The sequence below is a fragment of the Crocuta crocuta genome, unplaced genomic scaffold (genome assembly GCF_008692635.1).
Source record: "Crocuta crocuta isolate KB4526 unplaced genomic scaffold, BGI_CrCroc_1.0 scaffold3, whole genome shotgun sequence".
NCBI lineage: Eukaryota > Metazoa > Chordata > Mammalia > Carnivora > Hyaenidae > Crocuta > Crocuta crocuta.
In genome coordinates, this window is record NW_027529934.1 from 16443289 (window position 1) to 16465603 (window position 22315).

General features: G+C 47.2%; 1 protein-coding gene across 3 annotated transcripts in view; it reads left to right on the forward strand.

Annotated features, from left to right (window-relative positions):
• Window positions 1–22315, forward strand: part of KIAA0040 (KIAA0040 ortholog) — a 35461-nt gene that overhangs the window by 690 nt on the left and 12456 nt on the right. Inside the window, exons 1-2 of one of the 3 annotated variants that reach the window (XM_077763325.1) lie at window positions 14945–15031; window positions 15649–15749. The exons of 1 other annotated variant lie outside the window; for it this stretch is intronic. The gene's annotated coding sequence lies outside the window, so the exon portion shown is untranslated. Of the gene's footprint in view, window positions 1–14944; window positions 15032–15648; window positions 15750–22315 lie in introns of those variants that run through there. One more of the 3 variants, XM_077763326.1, reaches the window with a different exon arrangement.

The window sequence follows — 22315 nt, forward strand, 5'->3', positions numbered from 1 at the left end:
AAAAAAAAAAAAAAAAAAGGCAAGGCCTGAAACCCACTGAAAGGCATCTCAGGCTTGGATGTTTCTAAATTATGCTAAGTGACGCCAAATTTTCAACGGGGCTAAGAAACTAACTGGCCAAAACAAAAATATGGCGTGGAGCCAGGCGTGGAGTGGGAACCTGCCTGCTAGTCTCTAAGCCTGTGACACAGATTGCTTCCTAAGCTCTTTGAGTCTCTAAATGGTCCCACTCCCAGCACCACCCCCCCAGGCCACCCATGAAGGTAGAGTGAAGGACACAAAAAGACTTGTTTCCCTAGTATTTCCAAGAGCTTTCCAGGAATACATTGTGTAATAATTGAGTTAAATAAACTATAGACGTTTTGCTGGTGGGAACACAGTCCAGCCTAACCGAAAGGGAAACCGAAGCAGACAAGAATTGCCCTAATTTCACAGAGAATGCTGGCGGCCAGCATGCTAGCTACCTTGCAGGGCTGCTCCTCACATTCCGTTGGATAAGGAAGGGGTGCGGGGGGAGAACGGGCAGTGCACTCCAGGCTCTCAGTAGCACCTTCCTTCATAGCTCGTGCAGTTCATTCACTCAGCTAAAAGTCTGTAAGAATCTGAAGCTAATTTTAAGGAACCCTCATTTTGAAGTCCAGTTGGATAATGGGGAGAGCCTTGAGTTCTAAGGAACAGGTCTGAAAAGTACCACTGATGTGTCTCGTTCCTAACCCAAATGGTTTGTCACATTCCACCCAAACTGTCCAGCAAGGGTCTTACCATCTACCTCCTACTCTGATGTGTCTCCCCTTTGGCCGGTGTTGGCCGGCTATGCAGGAAAAGCTGATCAAGTCCTTCATTTCTTCTGAAATTCTGGCTCTCCATTCCCACCCAAGATACAATATGGGAAAGAAATGCATGATCAAACAGAAGTTTCTCCAGCCTCCATACTTTGTCAATATCTAGCCTATAGAAGAAAGAGAGAATGGTTTCTGCTTTTTTTCCTCTGAATACTAAACTCAAGGGAATAATGGACACTCAGCAAGCTGAGTTACTGACCTCATCAGATCTATTCCCCCCATTCATACAACCGTTACGGTACCTACTGTGTGATAGGCAGTGTCCCAGGACCCTGGACTCCAAAGATAACTAGATGGTTTCTGGTTTTGAGGACCCACAATCTAGTAAATGACACGAGATACAGAAACAAATATGGTTCAAAATAATACACATTATAGTAACAGTTGCTACAGGACACTGAAACAATCCGATGGAGAGAGTGATAAACTCCCCCAGGAATTATCTGGAAGGCAACACTGTAGAAGTGATGGATGAGCAAAGGTGTTGGAAATGGTTAGGAAGTGATTAGGGAAAGGGTATTTCAGGCAGAGGGAAGAGTATATGCAAAGTCAAGGGCATGTCGGGGGAACTGAGAGTAATGGGACTTACGCTACTATACTAAGGAAGTTGCTATTTTGGTGTTTAAGCAGAGAAAGGGTGTGGTCAGATGTGTGTTTGGAAAAAGAACTCAAGGCCAGATGGAAGCTGGCTGGGAGAGAAGGGAGGCCGAGATAAGGAGGACCTCAACGAAGTTCATGGCTGAGGGAACTAAAGGAAGGGAATGGATACTAGTGATGTTTACGAAGTAGACTTAAAGTACATCCTGACCAAGTGAATGTGGTAAAGGAGGAATGAGCGGAAAAGAAAGATGATTACAAGGTGTGGAGCTGGGAGTGGGGGGTGCACTGTGATGTCCAGAATGGAAATCCTATGAACTAAGGGGGCAGTGGACTTGGGAAAAGGATTGAGGGGAAAGGTGGCAATTAACACTTTACACACATTTAGGGGTGGATGTACCCAAGAGGTGCCCAGGATGTGCCCGGGGGTTTATGGTAGGCAGTGGCTATTCAAGTCTGGGGCTCAGGGAGAGATAGAGGCAGCAGGGCACCCGGGTGGCTCAGTAGATTAAGTGTCCAACTCTTGGTTTCAGCTCAGGTCATGATCTTGCAGCTTGGTGGGTTCAGCCCCACATCGGGCTCTGGGCTGACTGTGCAGAGCTGCTTAAGATTCTCTCTCTCCCTCTGTCCCTGCCCCTCCCTCTCTCACACTGTCTCCCTCAAAATAAATAAGCATAAACAAAAAGAAAAAAACTAACACTCCCAGATTTGCATAAAAGCAGTGTTGAAGGTAGCTAAAGGAGCCTGTAGTAACACTATCTGTGAGACTGAAGAGTCTTTATTTGGTCAATACTGATTGGCCTGGAGATATTCTTTTTATACCATATGGTGACTTCCTGGTGACTCTTTCTAGATTTCTGAGGCCTTCCCAGGATGCCTTGCAGGTGACACCTAAAACATTGGAAAGGATCCTATATTAGTGGCACACAGATGCATTTAACCAAACAAGTGAACCCCTAGGAATCACTTCATCATATGAGAAATGAACACTTTAGTTCAACACTAAGATCAGCCAAGACCTCTCCAGAACTCAGACCCCAAGTCTAGTAATCATACCGGTGTGGGAGAGTCCTACCAACATTAAAACAAAAAGGATGACTTTGTTAGAGTAAATTGAACCCTTATTAAATAGTTTAGGTCTGGCTGTCATGGCTCAGATCAGGAAATTACATGACCCAGTGTGGAAGAAAAAAAAAACCTTGAACTTGGAAGTAGACAGATATGGGTTCAATTCTTACCTTGACCACTTATTAGCTGATCTTAGACAAGTCTTTGAGTTTCCCAGCTTCATTTCTCTTATATTTAAAATAGGAATAATTATTACTCACCAGGGCAATAGTTAGGATCAGAATCAAGTTGAGAAAGAAAGTTACATTTAATGTGCTCCATAAATTGCAAGGTTCTATAAAAATGTAAGTTGTTTTATTATTATTATTAATCTTCCCTCTTGAAGCTACCAACTCACCCTGGACTGTGTAGGTGTAAGATCTGGGGAAGATATTAGGCCCAGACTTGCAGCTTTATAACTGTATGAAATATTTTAAGGCAGCAATTATAAAAGTGTCCTTCCGTCATAGCAATGGCATGCATCTACTCTGGCTACTTCTTTTACTCCTTACCTACAGTGGCCAGAGCCCAAAGAAGTGAATGTTTATGCAGGTTGTATATAGCACAAGGATTCCTGGCAGCTCACGGCTGAAAGCAGCCTATATTCCACTTATCAGGCCATGGACCTGCCCCACTTGCACCGGGTCCACTCCGAGAGGATGCTTTCTTTCCAGTCCTCACCAAGGGGCCGGTTAAACCAGCACTGACCCTGAATCTGAGCATTGGTTGGTGACTTGGGTGTATCTATGGTTTTCTTCAGTCCCAACCAACGAAGTCTAACACAATCCAACACAGAGAAGCTCAAATTTTCTGCCGACACCCAAACTTTCAACTAAACAGACTTCTGAGAAGTTCTGACTGTTAATGAGCAAAAGGAAATAACCACAGGCTCAAAGACTTCAAATGGAAAAACACTTCGAAATGAGTCAGCCCCACCCCTCACTTCACAGGTGAGGGAACTAATATTCAGGGAGGGGAAGTGTGTCCCCAGCTCAACAGCTGATTCAGGGAGCGACAGGAACCCACCTCTGTCTCTCTCTGTTCAGGAACAGCAGACACTCTCCAGGGCTTTGGTCACCTGGACCATCTGTATCTCACACGCAGGCCCTCAAACGCTGGCAGAGATGCAAAATGAAGAGGCTTGAAGGCTAAGCCTTCCCTGAATGACCTTCCAGAGAGGGGCTGGATCTCCTCTTAAGGAATCTCCATACCACACCACACCCAACCCTTCTGTTTCCTCAACTTCAATCCTTAGCCTTTTCTCAAAAATTCCCTAATAACCTCTCCAAGAAGGGAGACCGCACTGGGTGCCTCAATGAACTGAAACCGCTTTTGTGTTTCATTGTCAAGAAGATGGTTTCAGGACCAGCGGACAGGTCAGCACTAAACAGCCAATATTGATTTACACTTTCTGTTCCATGAGAAAGACTCTAGGGTGACTAACGGGAGCACATGAGACTCAGCACGGGCACCGCAAGAGAGATAAAGCAGAGGCAGATAGACTTTTTCCCTCTTTATGCAGCAAGAGGAAAATCGACAGCCAATTCTTTGAAGGGCAGTCCCCAGGGCCACAGAGCAGCTCAGGTTTCTGACTTTTCCACCCACATGGGCCTGAGCCATTGGAGCAGAGCACCGCCTGGGGACCTGACTGGGCCTCGGTGTAGCTGGGTTCCAAAATGAACCTCACACAAACACAAGATTTCTTTCTCGGGGCAACTCCCAAGGGGCCACAGCAGTGTCCAAACCAAACCCTGGCCCCGGGCAAGAGACTTGCTCCCACGATTGTCAGCGAGCCGCTCCATGGAGTGTGTTGCTAAGAGATGAAAGAAATCCTAATCATTGCTGTCTTTCTGGTCAAAATTGAAGATTGTGTTTGTAAGCCTTACCAGCTACAGTTTCTTCCCTTTAGGATGTTTTTCACTTGACTTTTATTCTCCTCAGATGCACTCCTGATCTCAAGCTGGATAGGCATAAGGAAAGCCCGTCAGCAACTTCTTTAGTTTCCCAAGCAAGTCATAAAAGAAAAGTGGCAGAAGAGAGGGAAAGAATATAACAGTAATAAGGACAGTTGCAGGTTATAGTATCTTCAGTCTTCAAAGTTGTCCTGAGGAGGCACATAGAAATGGATGTGGGAGCTGGTTAAGTACGTTAACCCCTTAACTGGGGTTAAAGTCAGTGAGAGAAGCCACGGAGGACGTGAAGTTGTCTTAGCCGTTGTGTTATGGGAACAGAATGGGACACCGTGGACATGCTGTGTCTTAGCCTACGTGGCACGCGACCATGACCCCTGTGGAAAGAGAAGCAAATGCTTCAATGCAAGTCAGGAGATGGCTTTTCCCTCTCACACCTGAGGGAGGACCCGAGTCTGCCCTTATGGCGGTGGCTTCTAATCTTAGAATCTTCAGCAACTCTACCAGTGGACAAAGTGTGGGCTACCAGAAACTCTTCTGCTGTAAAAGCCCTGGCCGTAGCCTGGAGGGTCCATTGGGCCACTCACACCCAGTTGCCTACCATCACCCAAGAACCATGTAGGGCAAAGTAACCCTCCCAATGATTCAGAACTGAGAGAAAACATGTTCATCCAACCTTTGTTGGTTCCTTCAGATTTTTAGTGTGTGTGCTAGGCTCTCAGTAGCCGTTTATTGACCAGTGGTGCTAAGAATTTGAGGCATGCGATTTGACAGTCATGCTGTGCTCCCCCCACCCCCCGCCCCACACCCGGCAGGTTGTTTTATGAGCACATCGCAATTGTTTATTCAACATTATGTGCCAGAAAAGTAGCAAGGCTGAAAGAGAACATACCACTCTTAAGGCCAGCCCTGCAGACTTACCCCATCCATCAAGCCCATTGCTTGTAAATGACTGATGCTCGCACCCTCCCTTCTCTCTCTACCGTCTACTGCTGACCTGAAACTCTCCCTCCCACCCAAGGCCCACTATCTGCTGAGTAGCAATTGCCAGTACAGCACAACGGTGGTCTAGAGTGAACCCTCCAGCCTCATCGCATGGGTGACCTGCACTATCCCACAATGAAACCTCCTCTGGGAGAGAGGAGTACATTTGCACCCCACAACCCAGACGTGAACTGCTCAGCATTCTCCTGGTTTCTGAAGTAGAAACTCAGTCCTGCCCTGTGGGATACTTGGCCCAGAGCCTTCCCTCATTCAGAAAAAAGATGACGATGTGCCATAGGATACTTTGCTCATTTCCAACTACCGTGCTCTTCATAGATTTTCACCAGGTTATTATTGACCCCTCTGAGGAAAAGCTGATTTTTGCTGTGTTTCCAATGGATGAATGGCACACATTTTCACTGCTGGCCATGGAAGGAATATCTCATTTCCAGACAGAGGCACCGCGTCTCCCCCGCCCTGTCTGGGACAAGGGAAAGGGCCTCAGTCACAGAGCATGTGCCACATGGAGAAGAAGGTCTGATGTTCCTGACTGACATTTTCCAGGAATAAGTCTTCAGTGGTTTAAAAAACATTATTTTTGGAGTGCCTGGGTGGCTCAGTTGGTTAAGCATCTGACTTTTGATTTAGGCTCAGGTCATGATCTCATGGTTTGTGGGTTTGAGCCCCATGTTGGGCTTGGTGCTGACAGCATCGAGCCTGCTTCGGATTCTCTCTCTTTCTCTCTCTCTCTGTCCCTCCCCTGCTCACACACGCTCTCTCTCTCTCTCTCTCAAAATAAATAAATACACTTTAAAAATAACACAATATTTCTTCAGTAAGGAATTTCCACCACTGAAGTATGTAGTATTGTAAGGAATAGATAAATACACACTAAAAAACTAATCAATGGCATTTTATACTTCTTAAACAATTAATAATAGGAACTATGTTATTGTTTTCCATTTATCATCTATTAGCTTTCAAAAAATGTTGCATTATCTCCTCCCACAATTTTTTATGAAGGTGAAATTCACATAACATAAAATTAACCATTTCACTTTATTTTTTAATTTTTATTTATGTATTTATTTTAATTTTAGAGAAAGAGTGGGGGAGAGAGGCCAAGAGACAGAGAGAGAGAGAAAGAGAGAGAGAGAGAATCCCAAGCCAGCTCCTGCAATCAGCATAGAGCCTGAATCAGGGCTCGAACCCACAGACTGGGAGATCATGACTTGAGCTGAAGTCAAGAGTCAGATCCTTAACCGACTGAACCGCTCAGGCATACCTTTATTCATCCATTGTTAGACATTTGGGTTGTTTCTGTCTTTTGGCTGCTGTTGTGAACGTGTGTGTACGAGAATTTGTGTGAGTACCTGTTTTCAATTGTTTGGGGGCACACACCTAGGACTGTAATTGCTGAATCATATGGTTATTTTATATTTAACGTTTTGTTTTTCCTTTTCCCACATTTTGATCAATATCCTTTCTTGCGATAATATTCATATTAAGTAAGCATACTTTTCCATCCCTGGTCTTTTATTTGTTGCCTTTGATCTTAGGCTTTAACGAAGGCTATCAAACCCTGCTCCTTGTTGTCCTAGAGATGAAGTTATTTGTACACTTGAAAAAGAAAGAAATTATTTGGACAGACGATAAATCTCCTTGGTGTGACTGAGTAGGAAGGAACAGAAAACAACAGCATTTATTGAGCACAGTCTGCATCGTTCCAGGCACTGCGTTCAATGCTTCATCTACCACCTCTCATGTAGTGTTCAGGATAGCGCGACTATTCTCTCTGTTTTACAGATGAGAAAACTGAGGTCTCTGTTGAGAGCTACCTGCTCTTCCCTGGGCCCCAGGGTATCATCCATTAGCCTCACCCACACAGCAGCTCTGCAGCTGCTGAAAATAATGAATCAGGAGCTCACAGTCTATTTTCGCAGATGGGTAGATAAAGAGGCAACTATAATACAGGGTAGCAAATGCTATGAGAGATGTCACAACAGGGACCCACAGGACCCAGAGGGAAACCACTTAGCCCAGCTTCGGGTGATAGACTTCCCAGAAGCGATAAGATCTAAGTGTGTTATTTTATGCATAAACACTTGTGACCCCTGGTAAGATCTGAACCTCAGCCATCGCCCTTGGGCACCACCACTTGGTCATTAAATTCCCACTGGGAATTTGATGGTAGCTGTTCCTAAACACGGGTTAATGACCACATGTGCATCTGCAGGTGGAACGTCCAGCCCCTGTCACCCTCAGTCACCCTGTTACATGACTCCAATAAGGGCCTGCATGTCAACTCATAGGCTTTCTCAATTCTGATATGGCCCGGGCATCAGGGCAAGGGGGTGAGGAAAGGCCTACAATGGCTTGTGCGGTTCTCTGTGATAGCTGCATGGGCTCCACGCACATGAGAAGACGAGAAGGGTCGGGGGAGGGGCGGGAAGTCGTGCCAAGGGCATTATGAGGAGGAGATCTTGGCCTGCTCAGGTGAGGAGGCCCTAGGGTTGCATGGGATTCTAAAGAAGAAATGAAATGAACCTGGCAAACCACTTTCTAAAATTGAAATTTGTCTATTTAGCTTGAGATTGTATTATTGCTTCAAAGACTCCTAGCTTATGGCTGTGCTGTGTCTCAGCCAGCAGGTACAAGAAACAGCAGCATCATGGGGGGAGGTCTAGACTCTGCTCCCAACCCCCAATTGGTAATTATTTGTAATTCTCCTGGGATCTCTGTTCTCAGGGGACACCAGCTCTTCACCCATCGCCCAGGCTCGGGACCATGCCATTCTTGGCATCCCACCACTTCCTCCCTCCCCGGCCAGCTGTCCAGGCTCTGACCGACCTGCCTAAGCCGGAAACCACTGCTTTGGGCTCCACCCACTGCCAGACCTTCCTGTTCCACACAGGCCCTCGCCTGGACCCCTCAACCTGCTATAGCCCAACCTGTTATGCCCCCGGGTGGCCTGGCTCTGCAGAGCTCGTAGAGATTCGAAGGCCCAGGTGCCAGTGATGAGTGTGGATGCCCTGGCCCAGAGGAGATAACACCTGAACCCTCACACAGACGTCTTTAATTCTGGCTTTCTTCCATCCTCCAATATCATAACCAGTCAGTCGGTTTGTCAACCATTTGACAAACGCTGAGCATCTACTATGTGCTAATGCTAAGCAGTGGGGATTCCCAGATGAAAAGCTGTCCAGTAGTTCAGTCACATGGGAAAGAAGATGTAGCACAGCATCTGTACAGAGTACACGATTGTCTCTCGCTGCTTGTCAGGCGGGTTAGGCAACAGAGGAAGGAAGACGTTTTCAGCTGTGATGATCTCTGTATAAACCAGGATTCCAGAAAAAGCCCCCAGGCCACCAGAGCCTCCTTTCTGTCACCCCTCTCCCGCAGGGGCTACACCCAGGTCCGTCTTTGCCACAGTTTAACAGGCCAGCGTGTTCCTCACCAGCTATGCCAGAAATAACAAGAGGCGCTCTTTCGTACTAAATGTGTCACCTGCGTGTCCCTCCGCACCCTTGAGCCCCCACTATTGGGGGGATCATGACCCCAAATGCCTCCAGGGCCCAGTGGACAAAGCTAACACTTACTGAACATTTACTTTGTGCCAAGCACTGTTTTGCACATTAGACAGATTATTTAACTCATCTGATTTCTACAGGGGACCTAGGACCCCGAGTCTACTCTTACCCTGTTTCTACTGCTAAGGAAACCGAGGACTTTCCGAAGTCAGACAGCTAGTGAATGGAGGAGGGACAGGCTTCCATCCAGGCCGGTGTACCCGAAAGAGTAGCGCAGGTGGTGTGGGGGTGTGGGGAGGATGTGCCGTGAAGCTAGAGATCCGGTCACCGGCCACTGGTCACATCTACCTCATGGGCTTCAAGGTTGCAGCCTGTGGCTTGGGATTGGTCCTTTTGGTCAGATATCTTGTTTGGTTTCCACAAACCTTCTGCTATAAATGTTAGCAGTATTGGGTTGCCTGGGTGGCTCAGTGGGTTAGGCGTCTGGCTCTGGCTCAGGTCATGATCTCATGGTTTGTGGGTTTGAGCCCCACACTGGGCTCTGTCCTGAAAGCTCAGAGCCTGGATCCTGCTTCTGTGTCTCCCTCTCTTTCTGCCCCTCTTCCACTCATGATCTGTCTTTCTCTTTCTCAAAAATAAACATTTTAAAAAGTTAAGCATTAGCAAATTGCTACAGGGGTAGGCTAACTACTGTGTGTGTGTGTGTGTGTGTGTGTGTGTGTGTGTGTGTGTGTGGAGAGAGAGAGAGAGAAAGAGACAGAGACAGGTCCTTTGGACTTGCGCCATCGGAATTGGCTTTGGATACCTTGTGACTCCAGATTTGAAATCAGGATTAGTACCAAATTTAAGAATATGGAAAGGAATAAAGTGTGTCCAGAGTGGGGAGGGAAGGAGGCCACATCAAGCCACATGGGGGGGGGGGATGGGGGGGAGAGGCCACGAGCCACATCAAGTCTTCTCACACAGTAATCTGCCTTCGTGGTTGAACTTGGAAAACATCCCTCGAAGGTCCTTGGGCCCAGCTCATCCTTGGCCACCCCCAGCGCTGCCCTTGGGCATTCAAGCCGTAATAGGTGAGGAGGTGTGGGATAAAGAGAAAGTTTCCCAGTAGGCAGCCCTCCTCCACAGGCCGCAACCCTGAGGAGCCATCACCCTGGGCCAGGCAGCTTGCTGGAATGGCACCCACTGGAGCTTGGAGTGGCTGGTCTGGAGGCGCTCTAAGGGAGGGCGGGCTGGAGTGATTTGTTTATGTGTTGCCATCACAGTGGGAGGTTGGAAGGCTCCATATCTGGGTCACCTTGATTAGATTCTTTCAAGATCAGCTGGAATCCCTTTATTCCCATCCTCCTCCCATCTGATCATCCCGTTCTCCCTGTGGGTACCCACCCTGATCTCACGGTCTGTGAAGCCTTGCCAGATTTCTCACTGGAATTAGCAGCTTCCTCCTGGCTGCTTCCATAACCATTTGTTTGCATTTCCCTTTGGACACTTAACTAGTCATGCTTCGTCGTTCTTCTTTCATGCTCCTCCATTTCCCCAACAAAAAATAACCCTTGAGTTCACAGTCTACATCTTTAGTTCAGTTTGGGGTTCCTTACCCAAGTGGTTGGCAGATGTCTGCTTCTTCCTAGGCAGAATTATCTGGGAAAGCCTTAGAAAGGAGGGAAGGTATTCAGGCTCCCAGGGGCTCCTCAACATAGTTGCACTGAATTGGACTGTCTGCTACTGTACTGAAGACAGTGGAGACAGCAGTTCTTGGCTCTCTCAGCCTCAGTTGTGGCAACATCCCAGGTTCAGGGAAGGAAGAAAAAAGTGAGCCAAGGGAGTTCCTCCCTCTAGGAAGAAACAAGGAGAGACTTTTGCAGTAATAACAGTGCTGTATGTAGTTGGTGCTACACATACGCATGCTCTACTCAGTTGGCTTGGCAACCAGAAATTAGCAAACAAAACGGTATCAATTCATGGACATCAAAATGTATCAGAAAGAGTTCTAATCAAGGCTTTTCCAGAACATGGTGGTAGGTCATAACATTCAATATGGTGCCCTGTGAGACCAAGTGCAATCTCCATTTGAGGTCAACAGTCTTTGGAAGAAAGCTGTCACTGCTATTATCTCTGTTTCTTGGCACTTATAACCCAACTGGAGATTCAGAAATTTTGGTGAATTCAGTCACCAAAAGAGGCCTGTGGCATGTGCCGATACTCTGGAATGCCAGTATCTGGCATGTAAGCATACTCTGAGCTCAGGTTGAAAGGGTTCTCCAGACCCAGAATATTGAAAACCCAGTTGATGGATTTTCTTCAGAGTATCTTCTTCCACCTGACCACAGTGCTGTGTGTGAACCCAGAAACCAGCATGGCAGACTGGAACAAGCACTGGATATTTAGGGGAAGAAGAATTACCACATCATCCCTGAACATATGTGAGATCAGGCCTGGTGTTTAACTTCAGCGGGCCCGATTCCTCATCTATAAAAATGTCCATTCATTAATTCAGCAAATATTTTCCAAGAGCAAACATGTCCTCAATGTAGGGGATGCCGTGATGGGAATAGATTCTGTCTAGAAAGGAAGAAAGATGATTAAATTAACAACCTAAAGCAGGTATGGGCTACAGTAGCAGGATAAGGAAAGTGAGGGGTACCGGGCCCTTACATCAATGAGATCATGGGAGGCTTCCCAAGAGAAGCCATATTTCTCTGAGACATAAATGAACAGAAGTCAGGAGATTTGGTGGTAGCAGTTGGACCAGGATTAGGGGAGAGCTGGGAGGTTCCAGAGAGAGAAGCTTGTAGAGGCCCCAGAGTAAGAGAGGGACCACAGATGTCAGGGAGTGTGAGAGTGTAAACTGCAGAAGTGACGAATTGCCATTATTGACTCCTCTCTTGTTGAAGTTAATATAGTGAAGACAACATCACCCTGGGGACCCAGACGACTAGAACCCTCTCTGCCCTTGGCCACTAACCAGCTTTGCAATTTTATTTTTTTTTAAGTTTATTTATTTATTTTGAGAGAGACATAGAGTCCACGCTGGGAAGGAGAAGAGAGAGAGAGAGAGAGAGAGAGAGAGAGAATCTCAAGCAGTCTCTGCAGGGTCAGCACAGAGCCCAACCTGAGGCTCGAACTTACAAAACTGTGAGATCATGATCTGAGCTGAAATCAAGAGCCAAACACTTAACCAACTGAACTACCCAGGTGCTCCACCAGCTTCGCCATTTGAAACAAATTTTGGGGGCGCCTGGGTGGCTCAGTCGGTTAAGTGTCCAACTTTGGCTCAGGTCATGATCTCACAGTCTGTGGGTTCGAGCTCCACATCAGGCTCTGTGCTGACAGCTCAGAGCCTGGAGCCTGCTTCAGATTCTGTGTCTCCCCCTCTCTCTGCCCCTCCCCCACTCGCTCGCTGTCCCTGTCTCTCAAAATAAAATAAAAGACATAAAAAAATTGAAACAAATTTTGAACACATTTCTGCTCCTTTATTCATCTGTGAAATAGGGCGAGAAATTCCTCCCTTCCTCACATTACTGTAGATGGAGTAAAGAAATGTTTGCAGAAGCCCTTAAACAATTAACATGTGTTACGAGAACAAGGTCTTTGATCGGACTTCCCCCGGTCATAAGTAGACACAAGCCCATCAGGGCATCTGTTAAGCCTGGAGAAGTGATTGTGTCAGGGTTTTTAGCCTCCGGTCGCATTCCCAAAGGATCTCGAGATAAATAGTCATTTCTTTCCAATTGGTTTGGTGATATTTCATTTTGGTTCATCATCAGATTTCGTGCAAGAAGGCAATGCATTATTAATAAAACTTTTTTTTTTTAATTGTGATTCCTGAGCCTGGCTGGTTAGGGCAGCGTGCCCCAAGCCCAGGGGTGGGGGCTTGCTGCTGCATAACCCGAAGCTCAGGGCAAGGCACACTCTGATTTACAAGAGGGGTCAGGTTAAAAGTATGTGGCCTCTGAAACAGTGATGGTGCTGTGTCTCCTCTATTCGCCAGCTTTCAGGACCTCGCTGACACCTGTTACACCAAACCAATGTTGGACCTTCTGAACCTTTCGTAATCTCGCCAGCCCTGCCTGTATCACCTCAGTCCTCACTCTCCCTAGAAAATTTTCTTCACCGCCACCCCAGGCCCAAACTCCACATGTGCTGGTCTGTGGTCTACACCCTGGCTTTCCATCTCCTCCAGCTCACCTCAGCTCCCCTTTTCCCACCCAACCATCCACAGAGCTCAACCTCGGGCTCCGCCCTGCGAAGTCCCAAGGCAACATTGATTCCTCCCCTTCCCGATCCATGTGAGCACTTTGGCATTTTCCGATATTTATTAAGCCTCTACCTGCCATTATTATTTTTGAAAATTATATTTGGAAGGGCATTTTCAGTTTAGAAAGCACTCTCCGGGATATTGTTGTTTGACTTTCACAGCAAGGCTGGAGGGTGATGAAGTTGGTGTGATTATTACCTTCCCATCTTAGAAGGGAGGCACCGGTGGTCTGGGGAGGGGGTGGGGGTGGGCAGGGAGCCGCACTGTTGCCTGGCAGAACTTAACAGAGCTCAACGTTCTATTAACTCTCCAGGATAGGAACCTTCTTACACTTCCGGGCTCCCCCTCAGCACCGAGCTGATCCCCCAGTCGTTCCTTAACTAGCATTTCTTGAAGTCCACATGCAACTTCAGGAAAAGGAATTCAACTGGCAGATTTTGTCGATGGAAATCGTTGTTAGTTCTACTAGCTTCTTCGTATACAAAGAGCAGTATGCTCACAGCATGGTTTTTATTATGGCAACCCAGGAAACAACCTGAGGGAGGCTGGCACACACGCTGTAAAAACCTCCCCACCCCTGCTCCCTGCCAGGGGTCAGTCAGAGGGCAGTCACTGAGGCAGGTGCCACTCCCTCAGCTCCCACCAGGCAGCCAGGCCCCACTGCCTCCTGGCAAGGGATGGAATGTGCCTGTCAGAACTTGCTCAGCAGGGTGGACATGCTCCGCTAGCCCTGAAACACCAGGGGTCATCTGGGCACATGGAGGACCCAGGTCTCCCAGCACCACTGCCCAGCCAGGTGAAAGAGCCCCCTTCCCCCGGGGAGGTTTGGGGTGGGGGTGGTAGCCATCCATCCATTCTGGGTTGGATGCAGGAAAACTTCCCAGCATGGGAGCAAATTTCCCAGGAATTTCAGGCCACTCACTACCTGGAAGAATTGGGGTGTGACATTTTTGCCGTGTCCCAAATCAGCCCGGAATGATAGCAATTGTGACTCTAAATATTTGTACAGTTCCTAAGAGCCCGGGGACATGCTCACATGCATTGTCTGCTTTGACCTAAGGACTCTGCGAGGCAGGAATCCGCTGCTAGTTAGTGTTTCCTTCAGAAAGTATGCGCATGTGACCCAGCCTTCAGAATAGTACAAAAAGAATGAGAGAAAAGCCAGTCTCCCGCTCTGCCCCCAATGTTCTTCCATAGAGACAACCCATATTATCACTTGCTCAAGTATTTGTCCAGATTTTGCTCCCATTTTAGAGATGAAGAAACTGAGGCCCCAAACAACTGAATGACCTTCCCAAGGATGCACACACTAAGCCACAAGCGAGAATTTGAGCTGACTTCTCATACCACAACCTATGAGCTTCCGCTACGCTCAAGGCTCTCAGTCTTGTCTTTCTGCCAAGAATTCAGCTCATAGGCAAACCTAGAGGAGCATAAACAAATAAAACCAGCTAAAAGTCAAAGCCAGGACTGGAGCCCCACAGGACTGCCTCTCCTGTGAGGACCCTCTCGGGCTGCTCTGAGCCGGCTCCCATGGGGGGCGGGGGGCGGGGGGGGGGGCTCTCCTCCTTCCTCACCAGCGGAGGCATGGCCAAACACTCAGATCGTTTTGCTCTATCAGTGTTTCCATGCAATGACCTATTTCTTCAAGACCCTGACACTCTGAGAGTTGGTCTGCTTTTTCTTTTTTTTTTTTTTTTTAAATGTGTTCAGGGAAGCTTATGGGAGACCAAGCCTAAAAGCTGGTACGGAGCCTGCAAGCCGCCCAGCCCTGAGGCCACAGGTGGAAAGCTCAGAGACATGGTGAGTTCCGCGGCCTCTCCCACCAGTCCTCCACTCCGGGAGACCCCCTGTGCTTTCCAGCGCGTTTCCATAGAGCTCTGAGGTCCCCAGGCGAGGATGGAACAGAGGTGGCAGATGTGGAGGAGTGAGGGGGCGGAGTCAAGGGAAGGCTGTGTCTGTGCATGTGCGTGCACATGTGGTGTCTCCTGGCTCCCCCACCTCGCCCCTCCCCCCACAATATCAGCTTAAGCAGTGTCTTAAATCCATACTTCCAAATGACTTGTTTGTAGCACCTGTAACCTCCCTTGAGGAGGGCATTTCAGGGACGGGGAGGAAGACGTTCGGGGACGAGGGCAGGCAAATGGAGAGGATTAGATGCGGGGTGAAGCCGTTGTCGATTCCAGAATTTCTCTGTAGCAGTTTAGGAGTAACAATCTATTTGCACAGAGGCCCCCAAGCCGCATTTGATGAGGCTTGGAAAATGTCATCTGGATCAAAGGAAGAGGGTGTCACTTGCCTGAGTGTGTGCTCCATAAATATGTGAGCAAAGTCGTATGTCCTCTGCATTCACCAACAATTATTTAGCAAAACTGTAAAAAAAAAATTTTTTTTTTTTTAAATCCTCCCGTGACATTAAGGATGCAGATTTAAGCCCTGCAGACAGGAAGGTCCGCCATCCAGGAGTATTAGTGCCTCTGTGTACCCCGCCCTGCGGGCAGGAGCCTGGGGCTGAAGCCTGGTGAGTCTGAAATATTCCACGGTGTGCATTCCACAGGGGTGAGTTATGACTGGAATGAGAGTATTTCTGCTCACTCCCTCTATGATTCGGCCTTTATGCTTTCAGCCTTAATATTATGGTAAGGTAGCTTTGGGCTTTTAATTGCCCTGAACTTTTGTTAACATCAAATGAAAGGAGAAAATGGAAAGGAAAATAAAATCATCTCCGTACTGCTTTCGAGTTGCATCACTGTGTATATTTGCCACCCCATTAGTTTTCAACGATTCCAGTCTATAAACTTCTCTTGCACCACCACCGAGAAAACTGAATCAGCCCTTCATGCAGGTATGGCTGCAAGATGTGAGAACACTACGTTCTCTAATATTAAAGAGAATTACGGAACTTTTGGGCCTCTTTTTAAATTACTACCTGTGTGGGAGACCCCAGTTCACACAAGTGCTCGATTGTCTTCTTCTTTTTTCAAGAAACACTCTCTCCCTCAGAGAGGACATGACGTTTGAGGACTTAAGCGTCAGTTGCTGGGGTCAGCCACAAAGCGCTCCCTATATTTGGGGAACAGAGAAGGCACTGCCCCTCCTCAATGGCCCTGAACTTGAAGATGACCTCAGACCCCAAGCTCACACTTTCCAAAAATAAAAATGTACCTAGGTGCTTTACCACACCCACAAAGATTGGCTCCAAAATCCTGTACCAAATAGTTTTGGCAAATGAAAATGGGAGCTGAGTAAGCCAGGTACTTCACAGTAACCATGGCTACAGGTTTTATTAGCACTAATACCAGGATGTGGTCAGATCAGATATATTCAGGCAGCGAACACGAATGTGGGTGGTGTCAGTGCGTAATGCCCATAAATTCTCCAAATTGGAAACATAGCTCCTAATGACGGATTCACGACGGATGGGGCCAGGGTTGGGAGGGTGGAGGGCTGCCTCAGAAAGAGAAGCTCAGGGTTCTCATTTGAGCTTTAATTCAGCTTTCCAGTCTAATCCTTGCATTGCAATTGCAATTCTCCCTTCTTAGTGTTCTTTCACATGCCTGGCTGTTCTCCATGACAATCTTGAGAGGTATCTGGGACAGCTCCTGGCCTCATTTCTCAGATGAGGAGAGGGCTCAGAAAGCTTGAGTGATTCATTCAAGGTCAGAGGGTTGGAAGACAACTGAACTGGCACCAGAACTGGGTCCTCCGGCACCCAGCTCAATGCTCTGTCAACTGCACCCCTCTGCCAGCCTTTTGTATTGTGCTGGGGCATTTTGAGATGCATTAATTCCTCTTGTAGACACCTCTCGTCCTTATTATTTGTCTGATTAGCCAAAGACCAGGATCTGTGGATCAAAATGGAGGTTTCGGCCGGAAAGGGCAGCTAGCCTTTTGCCTTTTGTCCTCACCTCTCCTTTTTAAGCCCCCTGCTCCACTCTCCCCTACGCAGACTACCGTGCAAGACTAGGGAATGTAGTCCCTACTCCAGAGGCAGTTTGTAGTTGGGGGACTGCAGGCTTTAATGCGGTGACATAACTGGGTGAGGCTGGCAGGGTGGAAAGGCTGTGGGATGGGGGTAAGGAGGGCACACAGGGCCTTCTAAAGCCCTGGCAGACTTCCTGCAGGAAGATAGGTTGGTGGCCAAATCTGGGGACTAACTAAAAATTGGTAATTGTACATGAAGTTAGAGGAGGGAAAAAATAAAATCATAATGAAAGTGCCTATGGGTTGGATAGAGCTCTTGGACTGCCAGTGAGCGCTCAAAACAGTTTTATGTCTTTGGGGTACCCAGCGTCATTTGTGATATCGCATTGTATTTCTTTGCTTGCATTTTGGGTCCTATTAAAATGTGAGCTCCCTAAAGGCCCAGAAGACATCTTAATCATTCAAGAGTGTACCCATAGGGTATGACACACATGGCAGGCTTTCAAACGTTTGATGGATGACTGATTCAATGAACACCCCATCGGCAGAGAAGGGAAGGTCCAGAGGTGGAAGTCGTCACCCGAGGATGGCAGCTATATAGCCTTGTGGTCACATGCAGGATCCTCTCACACTCAGATAGGACCAGAGTCCAACCTCTTCTGACTGGAGTAGCTCTGTGGCCTTGGGCAAATTACTTAATCTCTGATAGACTCAGTTTTTTCATCTGTGTCCCTGGGATGAAAAGACCCACCTCTTGAGTCACGGCACTTAGAATATAACAAACAGCGACCTTTCGATACAACAGATCATCCCCTGTTTCTGGGAAAGCTGATAAGACATTTTGCCAGCCCTCTGTTTGGTGGCGGTGGCCTCCTGAAATATCTATGTCAAAAGAGGCCAAGGAAAAACAAGAGAGCATTCTAGCTGAATGAGGAGGCGAAAGTTGATAGTGACAGACAAAACAGGGCACTACGAAACTAAATCCAGGAGGTCAGAAGGGCTGAAAGCAGGAGAAGCAGCTGGAAATGAATGGAAATTAAGTTCTCAAGAAAGCACAAGGAAGGCGAACGTGTCTGCCCTGAGCTGGCTAACTCGCTTCTTAAACCCATTCAGGGAACAATTGACCAACCTCTGGTTGGTCTTTTTTTAAAAATTTTCTTTAATGCTTATTTATATTTGGGCGGGGGGGGGAGGGGGTAGAGAGAGAGAGAAAGAATCGGAAGCAGGCTCCAGGCTTCTAGCTGTCCACACAGAGCCCAACCCCATGAACCATGAGATCGTGACCTGAGCCGAAGTCAGACACTTAACCAACTGAGCCACCCAACCCCCAAAATAAGTCTTTAACACATAGATGTTTTTCACATTTCACACAATATGAATCGTATAATAAATGCAAGGCTGCATAGTTCTCAAGGCAATTTAAGGTACCTGCTGTGTGAAGTGTACTTAGGGCTACACGCTTTGCACACACACACTTAGGCTACACGCTTATTGCTCCCAGCAATTCATTCATTCACTCATTCACTCATTCATCCATTCCACAAATGCTTATTGCCAGCTCACTGTCTACCAGGCACTGTGCTCGGTATGGAAGGTAAGATGATGTAGCACAGAGACGCCTGGGTGGCTCATTCGGTTAAGTGTACGACTTCAGCTCAGGTCATGATCTCACGGTTCGTGGGTTCTAGCCCCGTGTTGGGCTCTGTGCTGACAGCTCAGAGACTGGAGCCTATTTCAGATTCTGTGTCTCCCTCTCTCTCTGACCTTCCCCTGCTCATGCTGTCTCTCTCTCTCTCTCTCAGAAATAAACATTAAAAAAAATTTTATTAAAAGATGATGTAGCACAGTGGATAAAAATGTCTAACCCTCTGAGAAACATGCTAATATCTCTGTTTACAGAAGAAAACACTAAGTTCAAAGCACTTAAGTGAATGCTGCCCAGACTCCACACCAGTGGAGTCCTCACAGAGGAGGGCAAAATCCTTCTCTGTACATTTTCTAGTTTAGGGGAAGAGACATCAGAAAATTCCCTTATGATCTCAAGGACATGAATCTGTAGGAATTTGTTGACTTGCTAACAGGCTGGAGATATGATATTCAATCCATTTAGCACAGTTGGAATTTTCAGAGAATCAGAGAGACAGGACTGCTAGTGTTTAATCCTCAGGGGTGACTGAAAAAGACTAATTATGAGTCTACAGCATGGACCCTTCAGAGACAGTGTAATTAGTGATGAAAAGAGAGAAAAAGAAGGAAAGAGAGAAGAGAAAAGCAAAGGAGAATAAAGTGGCTAGAGATTCCAGGCATTCCCTAACAGAAAGCCAGAGAAAGCCCAAATAAAACCCTTTTTAAACTCTTTTCATTGTTCTTAAATTATTTTCTAATTATTTCCCTGGTATCATCTTTGAGTAGAGAGAGGATGTCTTCTACCTCCCCTGTATTTCCTGGTATAGCTTAATTAATACTTGATTGATTGAAAGATTGACTCATTTGAACCTGGAGTGAAATGGAGCTTTTTAATTTTCTTTTCTGCTGAACCTGAAATAGAATATATAGTAATTAGGAAAGGATCCCATGTTATCAGAAGGTCCCAGCTACAATGAGCTCTTTGTAACTGAGCAAAAGGAAGGTAGGTGATAATATAGGAGCTGATAAGGCACCTGNCCCCCCACACACTCCCAACTGCTTTCAGTGATATGAAATTTTCTTGATCATTATTTCCTCCTTAAATGAGTTAGTTGGCTGGAGGATGTGGCTGGACCCTGGGCTAAATGGGGGGTAATTGTCATCAAAGTCAGACCACACAAGTGACTGATGGTCACGTTTCTATGCTCTTTGTTGCTCCTTGTCTTTCTCCCTAACGACCAGGGCTGGGTGATTAACATTTTTTTTCAAGATCTCTTTTTCCTTTGGGACACTTGGGTTAGCCAGCATGACTTCATTCATTCATTCAACTACCCACCAGGCTCTGAGCATCCAAACAGAATGAGACAAGCAAGGGCCCTGTTCTGATTGAGCTCATTTCTAATGCAGGAAGGCCGTCAATGAATGTGTAAATAAAGTGACCCGTGCATCATATGTGAATGATAAATTTAGGAGTAAGAAACACTACAAAGGCAGTAAGACAGGATGGTGTGGTAGAGTTTGATTGGGGGCCGGGCTTCTTAGTTAAAAAGGCCTCTTGCTGAGGTTACATTTGAGTGGAAATGCGTTTGAGGCGAGCCCTGAGTGTTATGAAGTAGTCAGTCACACCAATATCTGAGAACAAATGTACCAACAGGACAAACAAGTTCACGAGGGGAGTGGACAGCCCTAGAGTAAGGTGTATCCAGGACTGGTGAGTGAGAAGGGGGTACAAGATGAGATTAGAGGAGGCAAGGCCACATGAAGGAGGCACTTGTGGGATATGTTAAGGGGTTAGACTTCCCTCTACAGGCCTTGGGAAGCCATGGGCGGAGAGGAGGCGTGGGGCTGGGGGGTAATAGCATCTGCCATGTGTGAAAAGAGCAGCCTGTAGAGAGAGAAGCAGAGAACCAGACACTGGTTGGGAAGCTGTCACAGTAATCCAGGTGAGAGATGACATTGACCTCATCTTGGAATGGAGAGAAGTGAATGGATTGGGCGTATATTTTGAAGACAGGGCTGATAGGGTCAGCTGATGAGGAAGTGGGGGGTGAAGCAGAAGGGACCTCTTAACTTCCTGAGTGGCCCACACAGCAGAAATGTATCTGTCTGACCTTCTGGAGCCAAGAAATCTGAAATCAAGAGGTTGGCAAGGTCAGTTTCTTCTGCAGGCCATGAAGGAAGGATGGGTTGCAGGCCTCTTTCCTTGGCTTGTAAATGGCCATCTTCTCTCTCTGTCTCTTCATAGTATCTTCCCTCTGTGCATGTCTGTCTCAATGTCCTAACTTCTGCCTTTTTATGGAAGACACCAGTCATATTAGATTATGGGCCCACTTCACCCCAGCATGACCTCATCATCTTCATTAATTACATCTGCAACAATGCTGGGCCCAACTAAGGTCACATTCTGAGATACTGGGGGTAAGGACTTCAACATAAAAATGTGATGGAGGTGACACAATTCCACCCTTACCTGAGGGAACCTAGGATACAGTCAGTCTCCTGCTTAGACTGAGCACTGAAAGACATCATTCATTCATCAAATACTTATTAGCACCTATTGTGTGATAGGCATTCAATGAGGGTGTCGGGTTATACAGATGAGTAAGAATTCTCGCCATATAGGAGCCTGCAGTGAGTGTGAGAGAAGAGGCAATGAGTACCATATATATTAATATATGCATATAACATATTGTTATATATGACTTTTTGGACTTTGCTGTATTCTTATAATTTTTTCCAAAAACCCAAATAATTGTAATACAGTAGGGTAAGCACTATAGGAGGATACTGGCTCTGTGAGAGCTCAGAAGAGAAAGAAATCACTGTGGGGAAGCCTGGGAGTCCAGGACGGACAGTCCCAGAAGAAGACCCCCCACCTCCAACCCCACCCCCAGGAGGCTTGAGAGACAAGAAGCTCTCCTGTGATTGCACAGAGGGAAGAAGGTGAGAAGACATCGCAGGCAGACAGAACAGCATGTGCTGAAGCATGATAATGGGAGGGAGCAGGAATATTCGGGAGAATTCTGGAAAATGTAGTAATAAGGGTGATGGTAGGAGTCGAGCCTGGGATCGTAGGAGGGACAGGCTCACAAGCGATCTGTCCTTCCCGCGAAGGAGTCATGATTATCCCTCAGGCGATGACGAGTCAAAGAGGGGCGAAGCAGGGGGACGTGACCACTTCCAGACTTCAGAAAGATGAGTTGGAGGAAGGAGAAACTGGGGACTCGTGTGAGGGCTCAGGCAAATGTGACAACAACGGGGACCAAGAAAAGTGGCTTTGAACTTCTCAGATCCCTTTCTTTGCTTCTCCACCCTCTGTACTCGCTGCCAGGGCTGTCCAGCTGGATCCACGCCTCACCTTGGGTGCTCGCAGGCCCCCGGGCACTGGCCCCTCCTCTCCTGGAGTCAGCCGAGCTCTTCCCCCTTCAGAGCCTTAACCCCCTGTCCTGCCCCTTGGAGGGCCCTTTTCTAAGCTCTGCACACAACTGCCATTCCTCAGATCTCCATTCGAAGTCACCTCCACACAGGCCAGGCCAA